This window comes from Lissotriton vulgaris, chromosome 3_1 (genome assembly GCF_964263255.1).
Source record: "Lissotriton vulgaris chromosome 3_1, aLisVul1.2, whole genome shotgun sequence".
Lineage (NCBI taxonomy): Eukaryota > Metazoa > Chordata > Amphibia > Caudata > Salamandridae > Lissotriton > Lissotriton vulgaris.
Window position 1 is genome coordinate 2,122,439,196 of NC_141689.1, and position 16,759 is coordinate 2,122,455,954.

Genomic DNA, 16,759 nt, shown 5'->3' on the forward strand with positions numbered 1-16,759 from the left:
GAAGCGCGCTCCGGAGCGCGACCCGGAGCGCGACCCGGAGCGCGACCCGGAGCGCGTCGGATCATGTGACCTGAAAATAACACTTTTCATTGGTTCCTAATATTTTTTTTTCCAAATGAGGAAAGCCCCCACCTTTTTTCCTCATTCTTACTTTCTTCTTTGAGAGAGCAAGAGCGATTTCTTTGTGAGAGACCAATAATGGCTACTCTACTTGCTGCTGCTAGTGCTCCAACACCACCACCACCACCACCACCAAAAGGACCACCACCACCTCTGCCAAAAGGACCACCACCACCTCTGCTTTTTGGTGGTGAGCAGGACGAAGAGGAGGAAGAGGAGCAGGAGGAGCAGGAGAGACAGTTCCTATCAGAGGAACACCACCCATCTCGTGTAAAGGAGCACTACATTTGGCAATTCTTTAAGTTTCGTGCAGGACTGAAGAAAGTTAATGCCCCTAAAGTAACATGTCTACAGCAACATCCTTTCACGTGGCAATCCTGCTAAAAAATATAGTTTTGGCAACAACACCATGATTCGCCACATGGAGAGGTGGCACCCAAATAATTTGGCCCAAGCACGTGTGAAAGCTATGGCTGAAAACCCACAGACCCCTCAGCCCAGCACCTCAAGTGCGGAATCATCTTTTGCAGCACCTGAAGGGCGTCAAATGGTGCCCAACATCCAAAGCAAATTCTCACACTTCAAAATAGTTTGTATTTATTTTGGGTCTACTATTGCTTATAGTGATAAAAGTATCACCTTAATTAACAGAGCAGAAGAAAACCACAAGTGCTCTCACAAACAAAAGCAATGATTCTTTATTGTTTTTTTTTGCTCCTGTTGAGCCATTTTCAAATCCTTCTATTTTTTTCGAAGTACCAAAAGAACAAAAAAATATATAAAATTGTTTTGAAAAACCAAAAAAAGTAAAAAATGTTCACAAAAAAATATATATATATAAAATAAAACAATTAAAAAAAAGTTATTTTCAGAACTACCTCCCATTTATATAAAATGACTTACATTTTTAAACTCTGCCATTCTCTATTCTCTTCGGTGCGCTCCCCGGTGAGCGTACAGGGGCGCGCACCAAGAGCGCAAAAAAAAAAAAGGAGTGAGCATAAGGGAAGGACACGGAGAGAGTAATGATAAAAGAAATACAGCTAGAGGGATGTTCTATACAAGTCTCTATCTAGGTTTTGTAATGCAAATTCTATTAGCGAATAACGTTTTTATATGTTAATGGTACCACCTGAGCAGCCATCTCATTTCTCAGTAGAACTGAGGCACAAGAGAGCACAAAACAAGAGTGGAAAACGCAAAAAGGGGGCAGGGTAGAGACCCCCTTACCCCCTAGCCCTTCTCAGGTTGTCCCAGAAGGACCCCCAAGGCCAAAAAAAAAGAAAAACATTTATTTTTTAATGAAATTGCTGGGTGCATGTACGGTACGTACGCGTGACTTGCGTGGGGAAAGCTGATTGGCTCTCGGGTGTCTGTAAACATTCGAAACCGTCCGGAGCGGGCGCCATCTTGTCTCTCGGTAGGATCGAGACACAAGAGGTGGCAAAAAGAAAGGGGGAAATGACCATAAGGGGGCAGAGTAGACTCCCCCTGACTCCTAGGTTTGATGTGGGGGCTGTAAAAGGGCCCCACGGGGCAAAAAAATATATATTATTTTTCGATTTGCGCTGGGGGAGTGCACCGGGGAGCGTACCATGGGGAAAAAAGAATGACAGAGTTTTTAAAAAATGTAGCCTTCTTTTATAAATTGGAGGTAGTTCTGAAAAGAACTGGTTTTTTTCTTCTTTTTGTTGTTTTATATTTTTTTTTTATGTTTTTTTGAACATTTTGTACTTTTTTTGGCTTTTATGAACTATTTTATATTTTTTTTGTTATTTTTATGGGGAGAAACAAAAAATAGGGAATTGAAAACGGCTCAACTGGAGAAAAAAAACAATCAGGAAAAAATTATGGATTTTGGGGGCATTTGTGTTTGTCACCAGCACGGTTGATGAGCGTTATGCTTTGCTCACCATAGGTGATGGTCTTACCACAAAAAATACAAGTGATCTTGTATTGCCCAAACTTTGTTTGAATGTTTGGGACCATCTCCCTTGTCTCTGGTCCCGATGGAGTGGGTTGCTGTCATTTGGAGGTGCTGGGTGAAGATTGGGGAGGGTTGCTGGCCAGTTCTCTCACCTCTGCCGTAGCATAGTTGTTGGGATGCCTGCGCTGCATGTGCCGAATCATGGTGTTATTACCAAATGAGTATTTTTTATTAGGGTTACCCCTTGAAAGTTCCATCTTACAGATTAGGCAAGTCTCCTTTGGCGCATTGACTTTCTTTTTGCCCTCTGGGATGGAAAAAAACTCCCATACAATGTGCTGCTTTGGCCTATATGGGGTATTGTCTTCTGGTAGGAATCTCCTACTCCCCTCCTCCTACTCCCCTCCTCCTCCTCCTCCTCCTCCTCCTCTTCTTCATCTCCACCACTGTGGTGTTGTGGTGGTCCTCTTGGTGGTGGTGGTGGTGGTGCAGATGCTCCAGCTGCTGCTGCTACTGTAGCCATTTTAAAGTACAAAATATTATTCACAGATCTCCAAACAGGTCTTCCTCAGTCAAAGGACAAAGTCAGAATAAGGAAAAAAAGTGGGGTCTTTCATCATTTGGAAAAAAAAACTGTCCTGAACCTATGAAAAGTGTTATTTTCAGGTCACATGACCCGGGCTTTCATCATTTGGAAACCAAAACTGTTCTGCACCAATAAAAAGTGTTATTTTCAGGTCACATGACCCGACGCGTTACGCTACGCGCCCCCAGGCACGCCCGGTGGCGCGCCCCGGGGCGCGTCGCGTAAGCGCGTCGGATGCTTACGTTGCGCGATCGTATTCGCTCGAAGGTTCCGGGTGCGCTTATGCCGTGCGTATAACGCGGACGCGGCTACGCAATACGTCACGATGATGTTTTTGTTCGCGGCAATAGCGCTAACGGGACGCTCACCTGTGCGCGCCCCGGGGCGCGCCGGAAAACTTCGCTTTCCGGTGCGCTCACCGGGGAGCGCACCGGGAGCGCTCCAGGGCAAAAAAGATAAATAAATATGAATATACATAAAAAATAGTATTACATAAATATACAATATAGGATTCATTTTAAAAAATATTACATTTCATAGCTATTGACATTTGCTATTAAAAAACCTTTGAAATTCACTGAAAAAACCAGAGGTTTCACACCAGTTATAGTTAGGAATTAGCAATTTAAAAACCTATGAAATTCACTGAAAAAAACGTAGGTTTCACACCAGTTATAGTTAGGAATTAGCATTTAAAAAACCTATTAAATTCACTGAAAAAAACATAGGTTATAGTTAGCTGGAAATTATCCTGACATAAAACCATTGAAATTCCACGTAATGTCATGAGTGATGTCACTGACCATGTCATGAGTGATGTAATATGTGACGTCATCAGCAGTGCATTGCAGGCGCGCAAGGTATAGTGAGTCCAACTAACTATAACGTGGGAATTTCAATGGTTTTATGTCAGTAAAATTATCAGCTAACTATAGCTGGTGTGAAACCTATGTTTTTTTCAGTGAATATATATATATGTATATATATATATGCACTGAAAAAAACATAGTTTAGACATCACTGATGACATCTCAAATGACGGCTGCGCAACCACACCTCCCTGTCAGAAAAGTAAACACCACATTATAAGTAAATAGTTCTCCTGGGAAGTATCCCACCCGCAAACTTGGTAAAAAGAAAAGCGCAAGACACTCTGTTTTTTTTCCGCCATGATTTGCACACCCCATGGCAATTGGTCCTTAAAATATATAAAAAACTATTTCTACCTTCACAATCCCTCTCCACCACCTTGTGACCCGTGTACAGAGTGAATAGTGTTCCTGCCCTCCCCTCTACTACTTCTTTTTCCCGTACTCCTTTGGAAGTGCTTCACAAAATGGCTGACAACAGTGAAAAGTTCCCACCCAATAAGAAGCAAACTGAAAATTAAGCTTGGGAAGGTCCCACTTGGAACACGTTACCCAATGAGATGTTGCTAATACTCCCCCGAGGGAAAAATCGCTGATAACACTTCTACTTTCAATGGTTTACAGCCAATCAGCATTAAGCTTAGGAAAGTCCTCCCTGGAACACGTCTGCCAATCAAATGTACCTCCTGCTCCGCAGAGGGAAAGTGAATGGCTGTCAACACTTCTACTTTCAATAGTATGCAACCAATCAACATGAAGCTCTGGAAGCTCCTCCTTAGAACATGTCAGACAATCAGATGTCCCTCCTCCTCCGCAGAGAAGAAGGGAATTCCTAGCATAATTTCAACTTTCAATAGTTCGCAACCAATCAACATTAAGCTCTAGAAGGTCCTCCTTACAACATGTGAGCCAATTAGATGTCCTGGCTACTCTGCGGAAGGGAAGTGAATAGCAGGAAGCACTTCTACTTTCGATGGTTCGCAGCCAATAAACATTAAGATTGTTGTTGGAGCACCTCAGCCAATTAAACATTAAATTTGTTCCGCGCACAGCTACAGAACATGCCCTCTCACATATTAATAAATTTCCTGTAACAAAGTTACTCTATCCGTGATAAAAGTGAACACTACATAATAAGTAAACATTATTCCGCATTATATTAAAGGAAGGCCGCAATACGGCGCATTGTTGTTTTACCAATACAATTTCCTCAGCCTACTAACCCCCCTCCCAACATAAGTGAAGCCCCGGGACTGAGAGGGCCCTCTCAAGCCCCCTCTATTATTTTTTTAAGAAATACCCCCGGGACCTAGACTACCCAGGAGCCTCATTAAAATAAAACACGGGAAATCATGCTCTTACTGGCTCTATTTGGCCCTGGGGGTCCTTCTGAGACCCGCTAAGTAGGCCTAGGGGATCAGAGAGTTTTCACCCTGCCTCTCCTCTTGTTTTCTGGTGACTCGCTTCTACCGGCTCACAAGATGGCTGCTAACACTTCCTGGTTTGGAGTGTTGACAGCTAATAACAGTAAAGTTTTTGCACGGGACTTAGGCTCCGCCCAGATATCAAAACTTATATTTTTCAATTTTTGTCAGCAAATACTGGACGGATTTACACCATTTAAAAAAAGTTTGCTTTCTGGTCCGAGCACTACCTTTCTGCCAAATTTGTGGTAATTCCGTTTAATAGTTTCGGCTGTAGCCTTGCACAAAGTTTCCTATTGGAAATTGATTTTTTGACTCTTATTTTTTGAATTTCTGAAAAACTACTGAACAGATTTACACCATTTAAAGAAAAGGTTGCTTTCTGGACCAATCTCTACCTTTTTGCCAAATTTGAGGTAACTCTGTTCAGCAGTTAGGGCGGTAGCTCATCAGAAAATTTCCTATGGAAATTAAAAGGGAGAAAACGTGTTTTGGGACCCCCCTTTTTTCTCAGTCCCCGCTTGATGCCTCAGCCCCAATCTTTCAGTATAGGAGCTGACCTGAATAGACTTTTTTTTTTAGGCTTTCAGGGTGATTCGTCAAATGATGCCAATGTTATTAGCAAATCAATAAATGCTTTTCCTATGGAAACTAGGTTCTAACTAAAACTACCTACTGGTGACTGCCAGTAGGTTATATATATATATATATATATATATATATATATATATATACATATATATATATATATACATTACCCCTCTGGCCTCTGTTCCTTCTACGTGTGGTGGGAAGTTTCGTTATATTTTCTGCATCCGGCCAGTGATGCAGTCCAGATGGCCCCGCCGCAGAAAGTGACCCGGACTACAGCTGGTGACCTATCGCTGCTCTGCAGGGATTTTGCAAGCTCGGGATACCGAGAAGCCCGGTGTCCACCTTTCGTTTTTGGGAGGCGCAGGCGGAGCGAGGTATTTTACCTCCACCAGGACGTCGTGCCGCAGTATGGCTGTCCCTGCTTTCACAGCTTACCTGACTCGAGAGGTAGTGGCGGTACGAGGGACCCAGGGAGAACCATGGTGATGTTGGGAGCACTCGGAGAACACTGCGTCACCCACCAGCAAAGCCCCAGCAAACCCGTTGTAAATTCATTTACATCCCCCACACCACCAACCCAGATGCATCAGATTACTGCATGCTGGGAGTTCGAGTCCAGGCATTTTCCATGGCAGGCAACAGGTGTGAACAAACAGCAAGGGGGAGGTGCGCTGTGGGACTACTTATTGTGAAGTTCTGGTACTGGACTACTTTGGCGAGGGACTCTGCAATATGAGGCACTGAAGAAGGCGGGGAGCCGAAATGCATTTGCCAGTATTGCCTTTGCTGCCAATAAAAACGTGGTTTTTCCCTGGATTACCCCTCTGGCCTCTGTTCCTTCTACGTGTGGTGGATAGTTTCGTTATATATATATATATATATATATATATATATATATATATATATATCAAGAGCAAAGCGCCAAGCGCTATGGGAGGGCTACCCATGACACATCTGACCATCCAGCCGTGTTCTTTGTCCCGATGTCCTCACCGCCTCCCTCACTGCTTAAAAAGAAGTCCGACGCGTTTCGAGGCAGACACGCCCCTTCTTCATGGACGTTGCTTCAACACGTTGCACTGAAGTTCACCAACTAATTGAAACGCATTTTGTTTCAATCGAAGCCGCCCTGAGTGGGTGTGGCTGATGACGTTGTGCAGCCAGGCTTGCTGGTTGCTGTAGTTCATTTGTTGGTGAGCTTGTAGTTTGCCTTGAGTAGGTGTGCAATTCGTTGGTATTAAGTCAATAGTTTGTATTCCTTGGGTTGCAGGTTGTGGGGGTGGGTTGCGAGGTCATTAAAATTCACAGTGATGTGTCACGCTGAAAACGCGGGGATTCGTATCCCTGCTGCAGTCTTCACCGGCTTCTGCGTTTTAGATGTTCGGCGAAGTGGAGCCCCTCCCCCGGTTATGGCTAACCGTGGAAAATGTCAAGAGCAAAGCGCCAAGCGCTATGGGAGGGCTACCCATGACACATCTGACCATCCAGCCGTGTTCTTTGTCCCGATGTCCTCACCGCCTCCCTCACTGCTTAAAAAGAAGTCCGACGCGTTTCGAGGCAGACACGCCCCTTCTTCATGGACGTTGCTTCAACACGTTGCACTGAAGTTCACCAACTAATTGAAACGCATTTTCTCCCATTTGTTTTCATGGGCCGCTTCGGTATGAGAATTCAAGGACAGCTCTCACCTTAATCTTCCTAATGAGACTGCCTATGAAGTATGGATGTGGCGTTGATGAAGTCAGGTCATTGTACATTATATTTGTTTTCATGGGCCGCTTCGGTATTAGAATTCAAGGACAGCTCTCTCCTTGAAATCTCATACCGAAGCGGCCCATGAAAACAAATGGGAGTAAGGGCCTGGGAGCTGGCATTAAAATGAAAGAGAACTGTTTTGGAACTGCCATATGTACAATGAGGCACATGGGAAAAACGAAATATAAAAAAGCACTGTGCAAGTGATTCGTGGATTTTGTGTACTATACATAAGGACACTACAATTCCCAGAATGCCATGAATTGTATTTAGGGCGTGTCAACTAGAGCAACATGAGTTTGGCACTACTTGAAAAAGACGGATGTTGAAACGCGTTGTGGTGCGAAATGCTGCCTGCCAAATAAAGAATGCTGTGAACTGAAGCCCCCAGAAGCGCAGTTTTGTCTCCCTTCGTGAAACATTTAACTGGGGTTTGTGGTCTTTAACCCCCAGCTGCACCCGCTGCAAGAGCGTGCCGCTTTTTGACCACCTTTGCTTTGAACCCATAATTAAAGTGGCAGCGCCCGGTGGATGAGAATGCCTGCAACAAAGAGCGTGTGTACGACACACAAGAAGAAGCTGGGTACGAGTTCCTGACTTCATCAACGCCACATCCATACTTCATAGGCAGTCTCATTAGGAAGATTAAGGTGAGAGCTGTCCTTGAATTCTCATACCGAAGCGGCCCATGAAAACAAATGGGAGTAAGGGCCTGGGAGCTGGCATTAAAATGAAAGAGAACTGTTTTGGAACTGCCATATGTACAATGAGGCACATGGGAAAAACGAAATATAAAAAAGCACTGTGCAAGTGATTCGTGGATTTTGTGTACTATACATAAGGACACTACAATTCCCAGAATGCCATGAATTGTATTTAGTGCGTGTCAACTAGAGCAACATGAGTTTGGCACTACTTGAAAAAGACGGATGTTGAAACGCGTTGTGGTGCGAAATGCTGCCTGCCAAATAAAGAATGCTGTGAACTGAAGCCCCCAGAAGCGCAGTTTTGTCTCCCTTCGTGAAACATTTAACTGGGGTTTGTGGTCTTTAACCCCCAGCTGCACTCGCTGCAAGAGCGCGCCGCTTTTTGACCACCTTTGCTTTGAACATTTATATATATATTACCTACTGGCGGTCGCCAGTAGGTATATATAGTTAGGATTTTTTCCCTATGGGATTTCTGAAAATTCTATGTCTAATAACTTTGGCGTTTGTGGACGGAATCGGCTGAAATTTTCAGGAAAATGGCACATTTTGTTTCTGAGCAGCTCCTGGAAATTTGGGGGGGTTCGTCAAGGGGGGGCCGAGAAAAAAGGGGGGTCCCAAAGCGCGTTTTTCCCATGTTAATTTCCATAGGGCGGTTGGACTCACTTTTAGCCCGAACGGCTGAATGGATTTCCACGAAACTTGGCAAAATTGTAGGGACTGTTAGCCCGATGTGCCTTTGCTAGGTCTCAATATATGTGCTTCAGTGGATTTTGAGAAATTAACGTTTAAATCAAGATATATATCTGTAACAGCGCTCCGGGCAGCGATCCGGTTAGCGAACTTTTCGCGTATCGGAACTTTGCGATGCGAAGCTGATTGGCCCTCCGGTGTCTGTCAACATTCTAAACAGTCCGGAGCGGCCGCCATCTTGTCTCTCGGTAGGATCGAGAGACAAGAGGAGGCCAAAACAAAGGGGGAAATGAAGGAAAGGGGGCAAGGTAGACCCCTTCTGACCCCCTAGGATTGATGAGGGGGATATTATAGAGCCACGCGGGGCCCCAAAAAAAAAAATCCGATTTTTTTCGCCGTAGAGACGCGTCTTGGTAAGCGAACCGGGCAGCTAACCGGGCAGCTAACCGGGAAGCTAACTGGCAGTGTAACGCAAGTCTGAGGAGTAGCTGATTGGCTGTCAACATTGTAAACAGTCCGGAGCGGCCGCCATCTTGTCTCTCGGTAGGATCAAGAGACAAGAGGAGACCAAAACAAAGGGGGAAATGAAGGAAAGAGGGCAAGGTAGACCCCTTCTGACCCCATTGGATTGATGAGGGGGATATTATAAAACCACGCGAGGCCCAAAAAAAAAAAATCCTGAGGAGTAGCTGATTGGCTGTCAACATTGTAAACAGTCCAGAGCGGCCGCCATCTTGTCTCTCGGTAGGATCGAGAGACAAGAGGTGGAAAAAAAAAAGGTGTAAATGAATGAAAGGGGTAAGGCAGACCCCTCCTGAACCCCTAGGATTGATGAGGGGGCTATTAAAGTTCCCTGCGGGGCAAAAGAAAAAAAATTTGCGATTTTTCGCGGTAAAGGTGCTTCCTGGTACGTTAACCGGGCAGCTAACCGGCAGCGTAACGGGAGTCCGACATATTGTGTTTGTTGAACGTTTGTGATATGTGCACGTGTGGATTTTGTCTAATTAAGGTTAAAAAAATATATATATCTTTAAGCGTTACGTTTTGGGTTTGGTTTGCGCTGCAGAGACGATACGTCACGGTTATGCGATGCATCATGAGGCGTCTCACGGGCTACGTGATACGTCACTTAATAAAGAATATATTTTACAGCTATAGATATTAGCTTTTAAAAAAACAATGAAATTCACAGAAAAAACCATAGGTTATAGACCATATATAGTTAGGAATTTGCATTTACAAAACCTTGAAAATTCACTGAAAAAACCATAGGTTATAGACCATATATAGTTAGGGATTAGCATTTAAAAAACCTTATTTTATTTGCACAAAACCATTGAAATTCCATATATAGTTAGTTGCACTAACTATATATCGCGGACCCGCAATCCACTGCTAATGATGTCACATATTACATCATTCATGACATGGTCAGTGACATCACTGATGACATCACTGATGGCATCTCAAATGACATCACTGATGACATCACTGATGACATCTCAAATGACATCACTGATGACATCACTGACATCTCATTTGACATTACTGATTACATCACTGATGATATCATTTATGTGATAATACATCTTCAGACTCTAATATAACCTTAGATACACTCAGTGTAAACAGGCACTCACAGACTGTCACACATCCATGGAGTTACTCACACACCTAGTCAGTCATGCAAAGAATCAATCACATCTCCATTTCCTCAACTATACAGTTATACACACCTTACTTATTCAAACATATAGTAACACATATTTACTCTCTTATACAATCCTTGATACAAGTTCACAATGATTCATACAGCCACTCACACATTCACTGGCTCTTATGTTCAGTTATTTATATATGTCAACTCTCACATGGAGTGTGTTTTACATATGTACTTACTTTGACATGTAGCACTGAGATATCCATTCACTCACCAATATACTCATGCACACAGTCAACTGTCCATACAGCTGTTTCTACATGCACTTTTGAACCCATACACCTAGGGAATCAACTGCTCACACATCTATGCACAGAGTTATACACCTCCCAGCCACCCACACACATACTCAGTCTCCCATACAAATACTTGGGCAACCATTCAATAACCCATATAGTTACTGATATAGCTACTGATTTAAACATGCAGCAGTTTACAGAACAACATAAATAATGATTGCCAAATTAAGACACTTTAATCACTAACCCATACACTCAGTGAGACACATTTAATCATTCTCTCATACAGTCAGTCATGCACCTACTAAATCCTTCATCCAGACACTTATACATCCACTCATTCTTCAATATGTAAGACATATTTTAACTTTACAGAAACATACAGTCACTGGGTGTTGTCATCAGTGATGTCATCAGTGATATCATCAGTGATGTCATTTGAGATGTCATCAGTGATGTCATCAGTGATGTCACTGACCATGTCATTAATGATGTAATATGTGACATCATTAGCAGTGGATTGCGGGTCCGCGATATATAGTTAGTGCAACTAACTATATATGGAAGTTCAATGGTTTTGTGCAAATAAAATAAGGTTTTTTAAATGCTAATCCCTAACTATATATGGTCTATAACCTATGGTTTTTTCAGTGAATTTTCAAGGTTTTGTAAATGCAAATTCCTAACTATATATGGTCTATACCCTATGGTTTTTTCTGTGAATATATATATATATATATATATATATATATATATATATATATATATATATATATATATATATATATATATATATATATATATATATATATATATATATATATATATATATATATATATATATATATATATATATTACCTACTGGCTATCGCCAGTAGGTATATATAGTTAGGATTAATTCCCTATGGGATTTCTGAAAATTCTATGTCTAATAACTTTGGCGTTTGTGGACGGAATCGGCTGAAATTTTCAGGAAAATGGCACATTTTGTTTCTGAGCAGCCCCTGAAAATTTGGTGGGGTTTCGTCAAGGGGGGGCTGAGAAAAAAGGGGGGTCCCAAAACGCGTTTTTTACATTGAGTTTTCCATAGGGCGGTTGGACTCACTTTTAGCTCGAACGGCTGAATGGATTTGCACGAAACTTGGCAAAACTGTAGGGACTGTTAGCCCGATGTGCCTTTGCTAGGTCTCAATATATGTGCTTCAGTGGATTTTGAGAAATTAACGTTCAAATCAAGATATATATCTGTAACAGCGCTCTGGGCAGCGATCCGGTCCGCTTACTTTTCGCGAAACGGAACTTTGCGCGCAGAAAGCTGATTGGCTCTCCGGTGTCTGTCAACATTCTAAACAGTCCGGAGCGGCCGCCATCTTGTCTCTCGGTAGGATCGAGAGAGAAGAAGAGGTGAAAAACGAAAGGGGAATTTAATGAAAGGGGGCAAGGTATCCCCCTCTTGACCCCCTAGGAATGTTGTTGGGGTTATTAAAGGGTCCCGTGGGGAAAAAAAAAAAAAATGATTTTTCACGGTAGAAGCGCTTCACGGGCCGCGAACTGGGCCGCAAACTGGTAGCGAAACGGGAATTCGCCATTTTGTGCTTCGTTAATTAAATTACTAGGTATAAGTGGGTGCGGGAGACGTATCCTAATCCCCTATGTTTCCTGAGGGTGGCTGAGGAGGCTGATATATGTTGATACATCTCTTCCAGCGGCTGCGCCATCTTGCCTTTTTTCCAATGCCACAATTTTGTCGTGCACGGCAGCCATTTTAGATGCCAGGCTGGTCCCAGGCTATCACCTAACCCTGCGGATGTAGTTTATGGCCCCAGCTGTAGAGAATTCAGACATGCCAATCCTCCCGATTCAGGCGTGTGACTACTGATTTCAGTGCTAGTCTCCCGCCTCCCGATTTCTGCAAGCAAAAACCCGGGGGCATATTACAAACAACTAGCGATAATTTTTGTCTCTAACTTGTTTAGAGACAAAAATTATCGCCGTACATCGGCGATTTTTATCGCAGATAAACCTTGCTATTATCGCAGAAAAGTCAGCGATATTCATGTATTATCGAGCAAATGCTCTTAGCCATGTTATCCACCTCCCATTGGATAACATGGCTAAGAACTGCTCAGGGCAGGTGTTAGATTTTGGAGATATTTGCGCTTAGCGCGAATATCTCCCAAAGTTGGTAATAGAAGGTAGCGATGTTAGGGACTGTTTCCAGTCGCTAACATCTTGGCACGCCACTTTGCATGTCATTAGTGATAAGTATCACTGACATGCAAAGCGGGGCCCAAGATGGTCGCTATCTCCTTTTAGCTGTCACTAACTGGTGTTAGCGACAGCTTGGTAATAGGGAGATAATTTTATCTCCGCTTTCAAGGCTTTTAAAGCCAAAAAAGCGGAGATAAACCCCCTTGATAATATGCCCACGATTCCTTGGGGGTTTCAGCTGACAGGGCTTGGTATTGTGTTACATGGTAATTTTTCCAGGAAACGTCAGAGGGTCGATGCAGGGGTTCTAGAAGAGGTGATAAACCATTTAAGCCTCATGAACAAGCGCATGGTCTTTTAAAGATTTGTGAAGTACTCGGAGCGGCGGTGTGTGTGTTTCCTCTTTCAGGAGCGGGCGGGGGGGCACTGCCAGCAACTTGCTAGGTCAGGTAGTGTTCAACACGTGCATCACCCTTTCTCTGCTTGCTATTGCGCTCCATGCTTCGGAAAGGTAAGAAAAAGAACGTGCATTTGAGTTTGAAATGTCCGATCCTGCAGCAGCACACTTCCAAAGCCCACACATGACAATAACCCGATTCAAGGCCCCATTCACCCGTTTTTAAAAAAATAGATAACACTCCAACAAAGTAAGGTTATAAAACTTTATTAACTATTAACTTTAACGAACGGAACAAAAACTAAAAACATTTAAACATTTCTCAACACAAAAAGCAACAATGGTTAGAAGCTGTCTTTTGTGCGAATAGTCCCAAGGCAGCACAACGTGCAGAGTTCTGGACGGCACCCAGGTGATGTCGCCTGGGTGCCGCACTGGTTTAGGGATCCTACAATGCAGCACAGAAAAACAGCGTGGGGCGTCCCGGGTGGTGCGGGGGGAGGCCTCGTCAGTAGCGGTCTGTGTCCAGTGTCACATGGCTGACACAACATGTACGACAGGCACCCAGGTGATGTCCAGTAAACTGCCGCACTGGTTTTGGTATCCTACAATGCTACTCCGAAAATTGGCGTGCGGCGGCCCGGGGGGGGCGTGGGGGAGGCGGCGTGAACGGGCCTCCCCAGGTGGCGGCCATCTAGCTGAGTTGCGCCCGCTCTTGCGGCTACAGCGTCTCGCTCACCATGTTGTTGAGTTGCTCCCACTCTTGCAGTGCAGCGATAGGCGGCTGCCACATGGCTCTTAAAATGGCGGACGGCTCCTCGGTTTTGGGCCTGGTCCACTGAAATGGCCCTGGGACACTTTGGAACTCGGACGCTTGCCTGCTAGGGCTTGGGCTCCATTCTCGAAAAGCGTCCCCTCAGCCGTGAAGATTGTACAAAAGTCTTGGGGGCCCCCGACTCCCGCAGGCTTCCGGTGGGGAGCGGCTGCCATGATTGCTCGCGGAATGACCACGACGGAGCCACGAGATGGTGGTGCTCTCATGCTGACGCCAGCTTCAGTCTGAATGATCCAGAAACAAGGTGGGGCTTTCATCGTTTGGGAAAAAAAAATGTTCTAAACCAATGAAAAGTGTTATTTTTAGGTCATATGACCAAGCCTTCCATCTTTAGGAAACCAAAAGTAAAATGAACCAATGAAAAGTTTTATAAAGAAGTCACATGACCTGTTATGCGGCATAGGGCTACAAAAACCGTAGAAAATCCGTTGGCACGTGAGGCGGCGTCAGTAGCGGACCGATGTGCGAATAGGCCGAAGGCAGCACAACGCGCTGAGATCCGGATGGCACCGAGGTGGTGTCAAGCAAATTGCCGTACTGGTGTGGCCATCCTACAATGCTGCGCCGAAAGACGGCGTGTCCAGCTGAGTTCCGGTCACTCTTGCGGTACAGTGAGTCGAACGCGCCGAGATCCGGATGGCACCGATGTTGTGTCCAGCAAGTTGCTGCACTGGTGTGGCCATCCTACAATGCTGTGCCGAAAGTCGGCGTGGGGTGCCCCGTTGGCTTATGAGGTGATGTCAGTAGTGGACCGATGTGTGAATAGGTCGGAACCAGCACAAGGCGCCAAGATCCGAATGGCAAGTCCTGGATATTGAGTGCCATAGTTGAGAGTTCTGAGCTGTGCTTGTAAGACTATCTGAAGCTTATTTGCACCTGCTGCAGTTTCACTGTTGCCCAAGGTGGTGTCCAGCAAATTGCTGCAGTGGTGTGGCCATCCTACAATGCTGCGCCGAAAGACGGCGTGTCCAGCTGAGTTCCGGTCACTCTTGCGGTACAGTGAGTCGAACGTGCCGAGATCCGGATGGCACCGAGGTTGTGTCCAGCAAGTTGCCGCACTGGTGTGGCCATCCTACAATGCTGTGCCGAAAGTCAGTGTGGGGTGCCCCGTTGGCTTATGAGGTGATGTCAGTAGTGGACCGATGTGTGAATAGGTCGGAAGCAGCACAAGGCGCCCTGCACTGTTGAGCTTTTTTCAATGCCTGTTTTTTGTTGTTTCCCCTCCATCAAAAACAAAAAAATATATATAAAACTGTGCAAAAATACAAAAAAATGTTTAGAAAAGCAGTGCTTGTAAGACTGTCTGAAGCTCCTTTGCACCTGCTGCAGCTTCACTATTGCCCTGGTGTGGACAAAGATCGCCCATGACTTAGGCTGATTGAGAGTTTGTAGAAAAATGGCTTCAGATTTTCCACATATTACTCTTCAACATTCTTCCTAAATGTAACAATGTGAGACTCACTAGGAGAACGGCTGTTTATCTTTCCTTTCAAAATGCTGCCAACAATATTTTCTGAATGGAAGACACCATCTTGTAGCATAAAGGGCCGAAAGGGGTTCTGGTCTGGCCGATTGTTGGTGAAGACATTTTGACTATATCTTGGACCTGCCCGGCCTCGCCCAAAATGGCGCCGGTATAAATGGGACTCGTAACTCCTTGCCCGCAAATGTATATCTAGAAAATGTTATTGTAAGTGGCCCTGTCTTATTTTAATTACAAAATGTACGTCCACCGATTCCGCAACTGTTAGACACCTTAGTTCTTGCAACCTAATGGCCCGCTCGTTACGTTCCTCTACAGTGTAAATGTCTCCTCATCATATACGATTTCAGTTTGCTCCGTGGCCGGCCCACGTGGTTATAGGCCCGTATTTGTATACTGATATTTTCACAATAAAGGTTTTTAAAACAAAACACGGTAGTAGTATTTACATTGGTAAAGTTTTTACTTTTAGTCACTGTTTTCGAATAAGTAAAAGGCAAGTGAAATAAAGCAGTCCAATTACATGACGGATAAAAGGTATAATATGTAGGAACGCAGTAAAGATAAATGGTCAAGGGCAGTTGTGTTTTTCATTTCTGCAACATAAAGTGATCGATAAGAATCTGATAATCAGGCGTATCGGCGACTAAGACAGCAGGCCGAGTCTCTCTTACTCAACGGCTCCGTCATGGAACGAAGAAACGCCCTTTTTCTCGAAAAAGGAATATATTTTACTTGCAGGACAGTTGTAAATTTTCCGGGAAAGTACATTAGCCTGGAATATTATAACATATGTTTGAAAAAAAAATAATGTTCGAAAAAAATAAAAAGCGTAATTTTTAGGTCATATGACCAAGCTTTTCATCATTAAATTAACAAAAGTAAAATGAACCAATGAAAAGTTTTATTAACAAGTCACATGACCTGTTATGCTTACGTTACGCGCTGCGCGACGCGCCTCGGATCACTTCCGGGTGCGCTAACGCGGCGTGTCATAAAACGCATTACGCGACAACGTAGGTCAAGAATATAGTCTAAATGTCTCCACCAACCAGCGTTCAGAACACAACCCCTTTCAGCAGTCCAAAAAGTTCTGTTAAATGACAACAGAGGGGACAGGCAACAAGAACCATCAGTCAAAGAGGGGAGGGCAAATTCTTCTCTTCCGGGTCATGTTGGGGCGCTACCGGAACTGATC